General features: G+C 45.2%; 1 protein-coding gene across 5 annotated transcripts in view; it reads left to right on the top strand.

The window, feature by feature from the left end:
- The first annotated feature begins 597 nt into the window (after positions 1-597).
- Positions 598-12,784, top strand: part of OSBPL6 (oxysterol binding protein like 6) — a 281,392-nt gene continuing 269,205 nt past the window's right edge. For 3 of the 5 annotated variants that reach the window (XM_040357664.1, XM_040357661.1, XM_040357662.1), the window contains exon 1: positions 600-885. The gene's annotated coding sequence lies outside the window, so the exon portion shown is untranslated. Of the gene's footprint in view, positions 886-12,784 lie in introns of all 5 variants that reach the window. The other 2 variants (XM_040357666.1, XM_040357665.1) reach the window with 2 other exon arrangements.

Raw genomic sequence — 12,784 nt, 5'->3', positions numbered from 1 at the left:
TATTCATGTTATACACATGGCTCTTAATTTTTATGTCAAGGCCATGGCTCTTCATTTTTATATCTTACACATGGCTCTTTATGCCCATGTCCTACACATGGCTCTTTATGTTCATGTTCTACACATGGCTCTTTATGCCCATGTCCTACACATGGCTCTTTATGCCCATGTCCTATACATAGCTCTTTATGCTTATGTCCTACACATGGCTCTTTATGCTCATGTCCTACACATGGCTCTTTATGCTCATGTCCTACACATGGCTCTTTATGCTCATGTCCTACACATGGCTCTTTATGCTCATGTCCTACACATGGCTCTTTATGTCCATGTCCTATACATAGCTCCTCTTGTACATGTCCTCTGTATGTCTCTTTATGCCCATGTCCTACACATGGCTCTCTATGTCCATGCTCTACACATGACCCTTTATGTCCATGTTCTACACATGGTCTCTATGTCCATGTCCTATACATGGCTCTTCTTGCACATGTCCTACACATGGCTCTCTATGTCCATGTCCTACACATGGCTCCTCCTGTCCATGTAATGCACACAGTTGATGTTGTCCATGTCCTCCCCATGGCTCTTCTCTCTCCTGGCTGTGGGGATGATCCTGGATTATCCTGATCCATGCACACTCCAGTCTCCGGCTCTTCCCCCTCTCTCCGCTCTCCCTATAGGATCGCACATGCCTGTGACTGCAGGGAGGGGCGTTCGGTTACCCGGCTAGAGAACTGCGGAGAGACGGAGAGAGCGGGGAGGACGGAGCGCACACCGGAGAGGACGGGCATTGTGTGATCCGGAGAGATCGGTGATCGGACAATGAGAGGCTGCAGTGCCGGTGTCCCCGGGATGTGACATTCTCTTCTGCTGCATTATCCGGTAAGACCCCCTCCGCCGGTCCGCCCTCCATCACCCGGCATCATAGAGTTGAATATTCGAGGCTCGGTGTGATGGATGGCAGGCACATCCTGAGGTCGGTGGATCGGTAAAGTTTATGGGATCACTGCGGGCAGACATGGGGTGCCCGGTGTCGCATGACAGCTCTGCTGAAATCCGACCATCCGCTGCACTTTGCTGAGACTCTTCTGAGCCCACACGGGTGACGTCATCGGTGCCTGCAAAGTGAGCATAGTGCTGCTGATGACGTCATGGCTCTGGCTGAATTCCGATAAACGCTGAGTATAGGGTGTCATTGTATTTGTATGTCCCCCCTGACACCCAAACCCTGCAATGACAGGAGCAGGTAGTTCAGTGTCATCTATTGGGATTGATGGGCTCTATAGGTTTCAGTGTGAAGATCTGTTTGGGGAAGTTATTAGTAATGATGTCATGTTTGTAAATATTGGATACAATGTACATTCCTGGTAAAGGAGAACTAGCTTTAAGGGGAACTCCAGGGATTCCCAGTAGGTTCACCTTTGTGTGGGTCAGAGACGCTCGTGAAGTTGCACGTGTTTATGACCAGCAGGCGAAACGCGCTTTCTTTAGCAGGTGTGTGGGTTGTGAACACGTGCAATTTGTGCAATTTTTCTTAATGGTACCGAAGCGTTAGCATTTTTTGCACATGCCAAATCGCATGGTTCTGCAGCAGCTCTGCGAGGCTTCTTTTCCTGTGTTTCTGCAGGTTGGGCGGCCCATTGAAATGAATAGTCTCCCTATGCAGGATGCAGATGTGTGAATCTAGCCCTATTGGCGCGGTGCAATTATCCATTTCTTATACTGGAGAAGAGCTAGGGATGCTGAATACCAATGTAGTGATCCACGCTACATGCAGCGATCGGATCACTCACTCCGTTCCACCGCCATTCAGAGGACACCTTGGGGTAGATTCAGAGAGCAATTACGCCTGCGTATCCGTAGCGCCGGCATATCTACTTTCTGTATTCAGAAAGCTAGATACGCCGACTGTAGCCTAAGATACAACTGGCATAAGTCTCTTATGCCGTCGTATCTTAGGGTGCATTCTGACGCTGGCCGCTAGGTGGCGCACCCGTAGTTGTCAGCGTAGAGTATGCAAATTGCATACTTACGCCGATTCACAAACGTACGTGCGCCCGGCGCTCGTTTTTTACGTCGTTTGCGAACGTCGTTTTCGCCGTAAGGCTGCTCCTGTTATTAGGAGGCGCAGCCAATGGTAAGTATGGACGTCGTTTCCGCGTCGCGATTTTCAAATTTTGCGTCGTTTTCGTAACTCGTTCGTGAATGGCGCTGGACGCCATTTACGTTCACGTCGAAGCCAATGACATCCTTGCAACGTCATTTACCGCAATGCACGTCGGGAAATTTTCCCGACGGAGCATGCGCAGTACGTTCGGCGCGGGAACGCGCCTAATTTAAATGATCCACGCCCCCTACGGGATCATTTAAATTACGCGCGCTTACGCCGGCCCCTTTTACGATACGCCGCAGCATATTACAGAGCAAATGCTTCGTGAATGCAGCGTAGCTCCATTAATTTACGGAGGCATAGCGTAAAAACGATACGCCGCGCCGCTGTATCAGTGCGTGCCCCTACCTGAATCTGGGCCCTTGTATTTTTTTCAGTGAATGTAAGGCCTATAATTGAGCAAGGTGGAAGGGGAGGACTTATGACATCACAATTCGCCCTCATCCAATCACAGATAGTATATAATGAAAGGGTGTTCTATGAATGGTGGTGTTGAGAGCACCCCCCCCCCCCCATGTGCATTGTGAAGGGGGGGGGGGGGGGGGGGGTTTGGCAGGACTTGGAAGATCGCAGGCTACTACAGCAGTTTTCAGCATCTTCTGCGACCCTTCAGTTATAAGAAGTAGATAATTACATTATGCCAATGTGCGCTGGCAAGGAAGATCGTTCCTGGAGTTCCCCTTTAAACTGAATATTTTGGAATTTAAGTGTAATAAAATTAGCACTGATCAAACATACACTGTACTGTAACCCAGGGATCTCCAAACATTCTAAACACAGGGCCAGTTTATTGTCCTTTAGACTCTTGAGGGCCGGACTTTGGCCAGCGGGGTTGGAAATTTTCCTGGCATCAGTGGGACTAAACATCTGGTATAAGGCCCCTTTCAGACGTCCGCTCCACTCGTCCGTTTATTACAAGTCCGTTTACGGACTTGTAATACATCCCTAGGAGATCGCGTCCGTTAACGGATGGAGCATCCGCTAACGTCCGCGACCATCCGCGTCCGTCAGGATCCGCTTTTGTGGACGTAAGAAAACCCTATTTTTCTTCCGTCCGGCGTAACGGATCGGATGCAGACAGACAGACGGTCTGTCTGCATCTGATTCCCCATAGGGGAGAGCGGAGGAGAGACAGGGCGGTCTCTGCACTGTGTGCGGGGACCGCCCTATCCGCCGACAGCTCAGCGGGGATTACGGATTATCCCCGCTGAGCTTTTGCGGACACAAAAACGGTCCGCTCCGTGTGAAAGAGGCCTTAAGGGAGGAATATAGTGCCCCATCGTTAGTATCATAGGGAGGAATAGTGCTCCATTAATGGTGTTAGTGGGGAAAAATGGTGCTCCACTGTCGGTGTCAGATGGCAGAATAGTGTCTTGTATCATTGGGAGGCATAGTGCTCCAAGGGCCAGATAAAGGCAAGTAAAGGGCCGCAGTTTGGAGACCACTGCTATAACCTATGCAGGAAGGAGAGCTGCTACATCAGGCTCATTAGGCCTCTTGCACACTGCAGTTTGAAAAATCACTATATATATATATATATATATATATATTCATATTTTTTTTTTTTTTTTTTTTTTTACTGATCTAAAATGCATCTCATTGCTTACAATGTGGCTGTACACACAGGCGAGTAAACAAACCCTGCATATTTTTTAGTAAAAAGAAAAATTTGCATTCCCGGTCAGTATTTTGCGCCTATGTACATAAATATGCATGGATTTTTCCTAGGAAAATATTATGCAAGCAAATATGTGCAAATACACAGGAATTCACGCAAAACAAAAACCTGAAGTTGGGTCCAAAAAAAGCAGAAGCTCAAGCATCAGTACTGTGTGCAGAGGCCTTACAGTGGAACTAAACCCACTAATTTAGGTTTACCAGAACGGTTACATTCAGGGCATGTCCTAAATGATATTGATCACAGTTGCTTGTGCTCCCAGCCAAGCTGTCATCTCATCAAATTAACTATTTAGGCCCCTTAAACACCTGTGGACCGTATGTCCGTTTTTCATTCATCCGTTTTCGGATGAAAAACGGACATAGATGTATCCCTTTTGGGATTGCGGATGAACATCCGATCTCATCTGTCTCCGTTTCTGCAGGCAAAGGAAAACCTATTTTTCCATCCGTCTGCGGATCGAATCAGATGAACACAGTCCATGTTCATCCGAACACCCCCCCCCCCCCCCCCCCATAGAGGAGAACAGGGATTTTTTTGGGCGGTCCCTGTCATGTGCCGGCTCAGCAGGGATCAACGGAGCGATCCACGCTGAGCAAGCGGATGTATAAGGAATGGATCCTCACGGGATCCGTGAGTGTGAAAGGGCCCTTACATTTGCAGCACCCTGCAGATCAAATACAGGCTAAGATGGCTGCTTCCTTGGCTGTAAAGGATAGGAAGGTTTAGTTCTGCTGTAGACTAAATTTTAAAGGGTCACTAAAGGAAAACATTTTTTTTGCTGAAATTACTGTTTACAGGGTATAGAGACATAAAAGTTAAAGCGGTGGTTCCCCCTAAAACAAATTTCTAACAATACATTCGTAAGACCCGTTACACTGCGGGTAGGCTGGCTTTTGTTTTTTTAGTACATACCTCGATCTCGCCGTTTCGTCCCTTGGCGGTGGGCGTTCCTAGTTGATTGACGTTTCTCCGACGGGCGCACACTGCGCGTCACGACTTTCCGACAGAAGCCGAACGTCATTGCGCAGGCGCCGTATAGAGTCGGCTCTATACGGCGCCTGCGCAGCGACGTTCGGCTTCTTTCGGAAAGTCGTGACGTCACGTATGTGCCCGTCGGAGAAACGTCAATCAACTAGGAACGCCCACCGCCAAGGGACGAAACGGCGAGATCGAGGTATGTACTAAAAAACAAAAACAAAAGCCAGCCTACCCGCAGTGTAACGGGTCTTACGAATGTATTGTTAGAAATTTGTTTTAGGGGGAACCACCCCTTTAACTGATTCCTTTTAAAAATAGATCAAAATCAATCATATAATGTGCCTACAGTTTCACTTTCTTTTTAAAACTGGTTTCATGTTCCTGTGAAGTAGAGAGACCCACAGAACAAAAACAAACAAATCCAGGGCAGTGTTTTGTTTTTAAAATGAATCTGATTGGTTCTGTTAAGTTTTAGACACACAGTAATGACAGCTTAGACCACCGTGAAAAGCTCCCAGTACTGTGATTATAAGGAAACAGGCAACCAGGAAGTGTGGAGATCACAGCAGAATTACAGCAACTTCAAAGCAAAAACGAGCAATAAGGACATGAAACCAGTACTGCAGTGAGGTAAAGGAAGCTATTTAGCTAAAAAAAAATTCCTTTAACTGTGAGGAATATGGGAGCCGCCATTGCTGTCTTGTTTTTAATGTGACCCTATCAGTGTTTGTTATGGTGTCCTGCATTGCGCTGTAAATACATTGAGTTGCATAAATTGCTCCCCAACGCATACAGCAGGAGTGCCCAACCTTTTGAAGAGCGCGGGCCACTTAAGCGAATTGGTAACCGGTCGTGGGCCACAATGAGCGGAGCGGGTGGATGGCAGCCCACTCTACTCCCCTTTTTTTTTTATTTTTTATAGGGGATCGGCTTGGAGGTAGGTGTTTGTAAACGGACACAAGTCTATTTACATCCGCCACTCCTTAGAGGTGAATGGAGGGTCCGATTGGGTCGGACTGACCATGTGAAAGGGGCCTAAGGCTGCTTTCACACTGATGCGCTGTTGTTAACCCGCACCACAGGTGAGGCACAGTTCACCTATGGCTTTTCTGCAGGTTAGCTGCACTTTGCCGTAGACTTCTATTATTTTCTGTAGGTGTGGTAAGCTTTTCGAAAGCACGCCAAACGCTCAGGTAATAGAAATCTATAGCTCAGTGCAGGTGCACCACTCTGCACCTGCGGATCAGTTGAAAGCAGCCCAGTAACCACTGCAGAACACATATCATTTTTTTTTTTTTTTTTTTTTTAGTAATAAACTTACCTTTTTAACTACTTGCCGACCAGCCGCCGTCATTTTTTGGTGGCAAGTCGGCTCCCCTGCGCGAGAGCCTGTAGCTATAAGTCGGCTCTCGCGCAGGCCACTAGTGCAAAAACTAAAAACCGCAGAGGTGATCAAATACCACCAAAAGAAAGCTCTATTTGTGGGGAAAAAAGGACGCCAATTTTGTTTGGGAGCCACGTCGCACGACCGCGCAATTGTCGGTTAAAGCGACGCAGTGCCGAATCGCAAAAAGTGCTCTGGTCTTTGACCAGCAATATGGTCCGGGGGTTAAGTGGTTATTAACAGTATTCTATTCCATCCTAGAGCAGGAGGTCGCGGGCCACATGTGCACCCCTGGCATACAGCATAGGTGTGTGCAGCCTATTGCATTAGGGTGTGTACCCCAAAGCTGAAACACAGATCTCTGTGTATGTAATAATAAAAAGAAATAGAAAATAAGTGTGTGTGTCTTTATCCCTCAAATTTTCTACTGAAAAATTAGGGTTTTGTGAGGGGGGCGGGACGACGGCAGGCGGTGAACATCACGGTAACAGCTTTCATTAGAATTGCCGCACTCGCTGTCACATAGCCCCGCCTCCTGGCCCGGGTATTTTAATGGACAGATCACCTGTCCAAAGCCAGGATGTGTGACATGTTGGGCACAGGTAGGCTGCATTGATGAGCACAAGTGAGGCTGCACAAATGGGCACTGATAAAGTTGATGTCAATATTTAGTTTTGTAACTTAATTCTGCATAAAACAGTTAAGTGTCATTTCATGAGATCATTTATGAGGGCGTGTTTAGGAGTGGGACAGGGTTGGGTTGGGTGGGGCAACTTGTGGTGAGTAACTCTTAAGGCCTGGCTAGTAGCTCAGGACTTGAAATGATAAGAACTGTGTGTGTGTGTGTATATGTGTGTGTGTGTGTGTATATGTATATATATGTGTATGTGTGTATATATATATATATATATATATATATATATATATATATATATATAATATCTAATATATATATATATCTCTCTAGATATATTTATCCTAGGTAACTATGCTTCAGTGTAGACACAGTGAGTGATCGGTACCAATCCCCCACTATGTTAATTCACAAAAGAAAGGGGCCAGTAAATGATACAGGGGTTCAGGCAGTGCTACATGGGGTGTGCTTGGGAAAATCTGGCGCACACACACAGGACAGGCCAGCCTCCACTTTTCTTTAATGACGGAGAGAATATATGTGAATAACCGTACAAATTCTACCTATTGGTGTAGCCTTTGCCCTCCTATAACCAATTAAATGGAAAGTATAGAGGGTTACATTTTTATGAATGCCCAACCTGGCTGGATTTGCATCTATGCATTTTTTGCCTTGACACTTCAGTTCTCACTTCTTTTATAAATGTGTGATGGAGAGTACTCTTGCTTCCTGCATCACTGGGTGGTACGGCAACTGCTCTGCTGCAGACAGTCGGTGCAGTGAGTGGCAAAGATTGCACAGAGGATCATTGGCAGCAGTCTACCATCCATGTTCTATTTCAAATACTGCTTTGTACATTGATATACCTCTGTCCACTGATTTGTGGACAGTGTGGTCACCTGCGGTACCGGTACTTCACTGGACTTTGGTTATAGCTGCAGGCATCATCCCAGTATTGTTTCTTACAGCTGATGGTCAGTGTGACCAATCTCGGTGTGATCAAATATTTTTAAGAGCAAAGGAGATATATATAATTATGTGTATATGTATTTTTTTTTTATTTTTTTTTTTTAATCTCCCCTGACCCACATCCGTCCTGCAATCGTCCACACATGTGAGGTATCCCATGAGCATCAGATCATGGACAGTGATTATAGCAGGGATCGACAAATCCCGGGCGCCAGGTCGCCATGGCGACTAGAAATAGTGTCCTGGCGACTTGGCTTGGAAGGTGGGCAAAAAAAAAATCCATTTTTTTTTTTGTGAGCTTGTGCCATCTGGTGGTGAGCCGTTGGTATTACAAGTTATTACCACCAGATGTGAGCTGGCACCATCTAGTGGTGAGCCGTTGGTATTACAAGTTATTACCACCAGATGTGTAAGCTGACGCCATCTGGTGGTGGCCGTTGGTATTACAAGTTAAGCATTACAAGTTAAACAGCAATTCTAATGTAATTTTTCACTATTTTCACTGCCACCTTCTTCCCTCTAATTAGAACCCCCAAACATTATATATATTTTTTATCCTAACACCCTAGAGAATAAAATGGCGATCGTTGCAATACTTTCTGTCACGCCGTATTTGCGCAGCGGTCTTACAAGCGCACTTTTTTGGGAAAAAAATACACTTTTTAAAATTAAAATATAACAACAGTAAAGTTATCCCCATTTTTTTTTAAATTATGAAAGATAATGTTACACCGAGTAAATTCATACCCAACATGTCACGCTTCAAAATTGCGTTTGAACACCGTTTACATATGCGGGCGCTGCTCACGTATGTGTTCGCTTCTGCGCGCAAGCTCGTCGGGACAGGGTGCATTTTCTGGCTCCTAACTTTTTTTATCTGGCTCCTAGATTCCAAACAAATTTGTCAACCCCTGGATTATAGCACCAGCCATCCTCCTGTAAATCTAAAGTGATAACCTGTAAAAGCTTTTAAAGCGTTGCCTCTGTATAGTGAAATGTATGCCGTTTGTCATTGTTGCACAACTTTAAAGCATGACATGTTTGGTGTCTATTTACCTGGCGTAACATCTTTTTTATTTTGACAAACAATTGGGCATTTTATGGTGTTTTTGTGCATTAAAATCCAAAGGTGTTTTTTTTTTTTTTTTTTTTCCTTTTTAGATTGCATTTGGAAAAACCACTGCACAAATATCATGTGACATAAAAAATTACAACACCCACCATTTTATTCTCTATGGCGTCTGCTTTAAAAAATGTTTTGGGGGTTCTAAGTAATTTTCTAGTAATTTTTTTTTTTTTTTTTTTACATATAAACAAAGTGCCAGAAAAGGTCTGGTCTTTAAGTGGTTAAAGTTTAACCAATAACTTGCCTAAGCCCTGTCCCTGCAGAGAACTAACACTGGCTGAGGGAACATTGAAGAAACTAGGGGAGTTTGGCTGGGACTGAGCTAAGTAGCACTGAACTGGAGGGGAGGACAGAGGGAGCCACCAAATAACATAAGCTGTAACAAGTTCTAAACACCACTAGATGTTGACATACATCAGAAGACTAGTAAACGGATACGGTTCACTGCAACAGAAAATACTTATAGATGGGACGGAACAAACTATCATTGATATTTATAGGTGCAGGAAAAGGGCCCTCAGTATCCCACCCTACTTATGGTTTGTATGTCCCCCTTCCTTTAGGTTAGGGGTGTAGCATCAGGGTTATAAGCACCTGGCTGAGGGCCAGCTTCTTACCTGATTAACAAATTCTGCATTATACTGAATATCAACTAATGGCTCAAGCAGACAGGTGCAGAGGTTTGTACACCATCACGAAGAAAACAACAAAAAAAAAAAATGGTGCAAACGCTAAGTGCGTTATCAAACAACACTTTATTACAAGACTAACGATACAAATATAATGGCAAGTCAACTATAAATAGCAGCATGCCATAAATCCAGGTCCAATTGGATAACACAACTAGCTGATGCGTTCCAGGGGACCAACCTCCTTCCTCAGAGCAATAACACTAAGGCCCCTTTCACACTGAGGAGTATTACAGGCATTTTAGCGCTAACAATAGCGCAGAAATACTCCTGCCCCAGCATTCTCAATGTAAAAGCCCGAGGGCTTTCACACTGAGGCGATACGCTGGCGGGAGAAAAAAAAAATCTGCAAGCGGCATCTTTGGAGCGGTGTGTATACTGCTCCTTCCCATTGAAAACAATGACACCGCGGTAATACTGCCCGCAATGCGCCTCTGCAAAGGCGATTGCCGGCGGTAATAACTATTTTTTTTGCCGATAGCGGGGGTTAATACCACACCGCTAGCGGCCGAATACTGTGGCAATTCCGACGGTATAGCGCCGCTCTTTTTAGCGGCGCTATACCGCCACTGCACATCCTGCCCCAGTGTAAAAGGGGCCTGATTCTTACATTTTTTGATTACCGTATTTGCCGGCGTATAAGACGACCCCCTAATTTTCCAGCTAAAATGTTGGTTTTGGGATATACTCGCCGTATAAGACGACCCCCCAACCCCCCCCCCCCCCCCTTCCTACTAGTCTGTCTGGAAGCTGAGTGGTAGTCAGAACAACCGCTGACCGAAACAGGCTTTTTTCAAATCTCACTGTGCCATTACATTGCCGGCCTCGCTGTGCCATTGCCGGCCTCGCTGTGCCATTGCCGGCCTCTACGATCTCCCTACCTTCTTCTGTTTGCAGAGTTTGTCAGACTGCGGGCATCCATTATTCCAAAGCCGCGCCTCCTCCTCAGGCTGTTCCGTGATAGGCGAAACACTAATTTTCCCAGCAGAGCCACTGTTCAGTGTTCCGCCTATCACTGATGTCCTCTCGTCCGAGGATGAGAGGACCTCTGTGATAGGCGGAACACTGAACAGAGGCTCTGCTGGTAAAATGAGTGTTTCGCCTATCACGGAACAGTCTGAGGAGGAGGCGCGGCTTTTAAATAATGGATGCCCGCAGTCTGACAGACAGGTACCGGCGTATATGACGACCCCCGAGTTTTGAGGCATTTTTTTTACATACAAAAGGTCATCTTTTACGCCGGAAAATAAGGTAGATGAATTAGAAAACAGGTGATAAAGGTGCTGGTTTGCTGAGGTTTTCAAGATATTGTACAATAACGATTTATACACAGGTGAGTGTATTTGCCTACAAGGGAGGGAGGTGTCTGATCATGATGCTTTTGTAACTTCTCGACAAAGTACGATAGAAAAATGAAAATGGTATCGCATTGAAGTGTATAAATGTATCTTCACTCTGAGATTAAAGGTTACCTAATTGTAATTTGTTCTTTTATTGCAAGCCACATTTTGATTTGGTCAGATTTATGTATCATACAATTACATCTGGTGGCTTGTGAAAGTGTCATTACCTAACATTCACAAGGAACAATTTTTTGCGTGATATTTTCCCTCAGAAGCGAAGATGCCTTGAAACTGTGTAAACAATGTAGATGACCTTGCCACACGTTACATTTGCATCTCAGAGTGCAGTATGACAGCAATGGTAAATAAGTCATACCTCAATGTTGAATTGCATGTGAAACTGATCGGCATGTTGGCTAAACAAGAAGAAAAAGTCCATGCCCTTCGCCCTCCCAATGGTGTGGAGGGAGCATGAAAATGTTACATGAAAACGCAATAAAAGGATTGAAAGGTATGTCATTGGTATTAATAAAAAGATACATTTTATATAGATTGATGTGGCACCATTCTCATTGCTATATCACATTTTGCAGAAAAATGAGGGAGCATAATCGCACCTCCCCCTCCCCCCTCATAATTTAAAATTATTTTAATACAATTTTGACCTGAAGCTGTATCTTGGAAACGGGAGCCAATTAATACTCGGGGCTTAATTTTCCTTTTAATAGTGACCTAATTCTGCTAAAAATGTAGCTACTTTTTATTTCCGAGGCTTTCTCCTTGTAGACCAGTGTCACTGTTATGAGCACCATCGTAGGAGCCTATTTCTGTACCTGGGAGTAACGGGTGTTTGTGTACAGTCGTGGCCCGCAGCCTGTATAGGCCTAAGAGACCAATAGATGAAAACGTGTCCCCCTCAGTCCGCTTTGCTGAAGCGGTGCAAGATACCGAGCTGGTACTTATATATATATAATTATGCACACGAAAAGGTGGTTTTATGTACTGTTTTTGTAGCTGTATAAAATGTGAGCACATTTTTGCCTTTTTGTTTTGGTTTTAATACACCATCTGAACGAATTTTGTTTAATTGCATTGCTAAAGAGATGGGCATTTCCATGTTTGAGGATCTGAGATCTGAGGAAGAATATTAGGGCCCAGATTCACAACCGAGCTACGACGGCGTATCTCCAGATAAGCCAACGTATCTCAGAGTTGCGCCGTCGTATCTATGCGCCTGATTCTTAGAATCAGTTACGCATATATATCCATTAGATCCGACAGGCGTAAGTCTCTTACGCCGTCGGATCTTAACTGCATTTTTTTCTTGGACCGCTAGGTGGTGCTTCCGTCGAATTCCGCGTAGAGTATGCAAATTAGCTAGATACGCAAATATCCCTGAACGTATGCGCGGCCAACGCAGTAAAGTTACAACGTTTACGTTAGTCTGTTCCCGGCGTAAAGTTGCCCCTGCTATATGAGGCGCAGCCAATGTTAAGTATGGCCGTCGTTCCCACGTCGAAATTTGAAAAAGTTACGTCGTTTGCGTAAGTCGTCCGTTAATGGGGCTGGACGTCATTTACGTTCACGTCGAAACCAATGACGTCCTTGCGGCGTACTTTGGAGCAGTGCACACTGGGAAATTCCACGGACGGCACATGCGCTGCTCCAAAAAAATGTCAATCACGTCGGGTCACAGTCGTTTTGCATAAAACACGCCCCCCTGATCCAAATTTGAATTAGACGGGCTTACGCCGGCAGATTTACGCTACGCCGCCGCAACTTACGGAGCAAGTGCTTTGAGAATACA

The sequence above is a fragment of the Rana temporaria genome, chromosome 6, assembly GCF_905171775.1.
Source record: "Rana temporaria chromosome 6, aRanTem1.1, whole genome shotgun sequence".
Lineage (NCBI taxonomy): Eukaryota > Metazoa > Chordata > Amphibia > Anura > Ranidae > Rana > Rana temporaria.
Note: the sequence above shows the minus strand (reverse complement) of the source record. Positions and strands in the feature narration are given on the sequence as shown.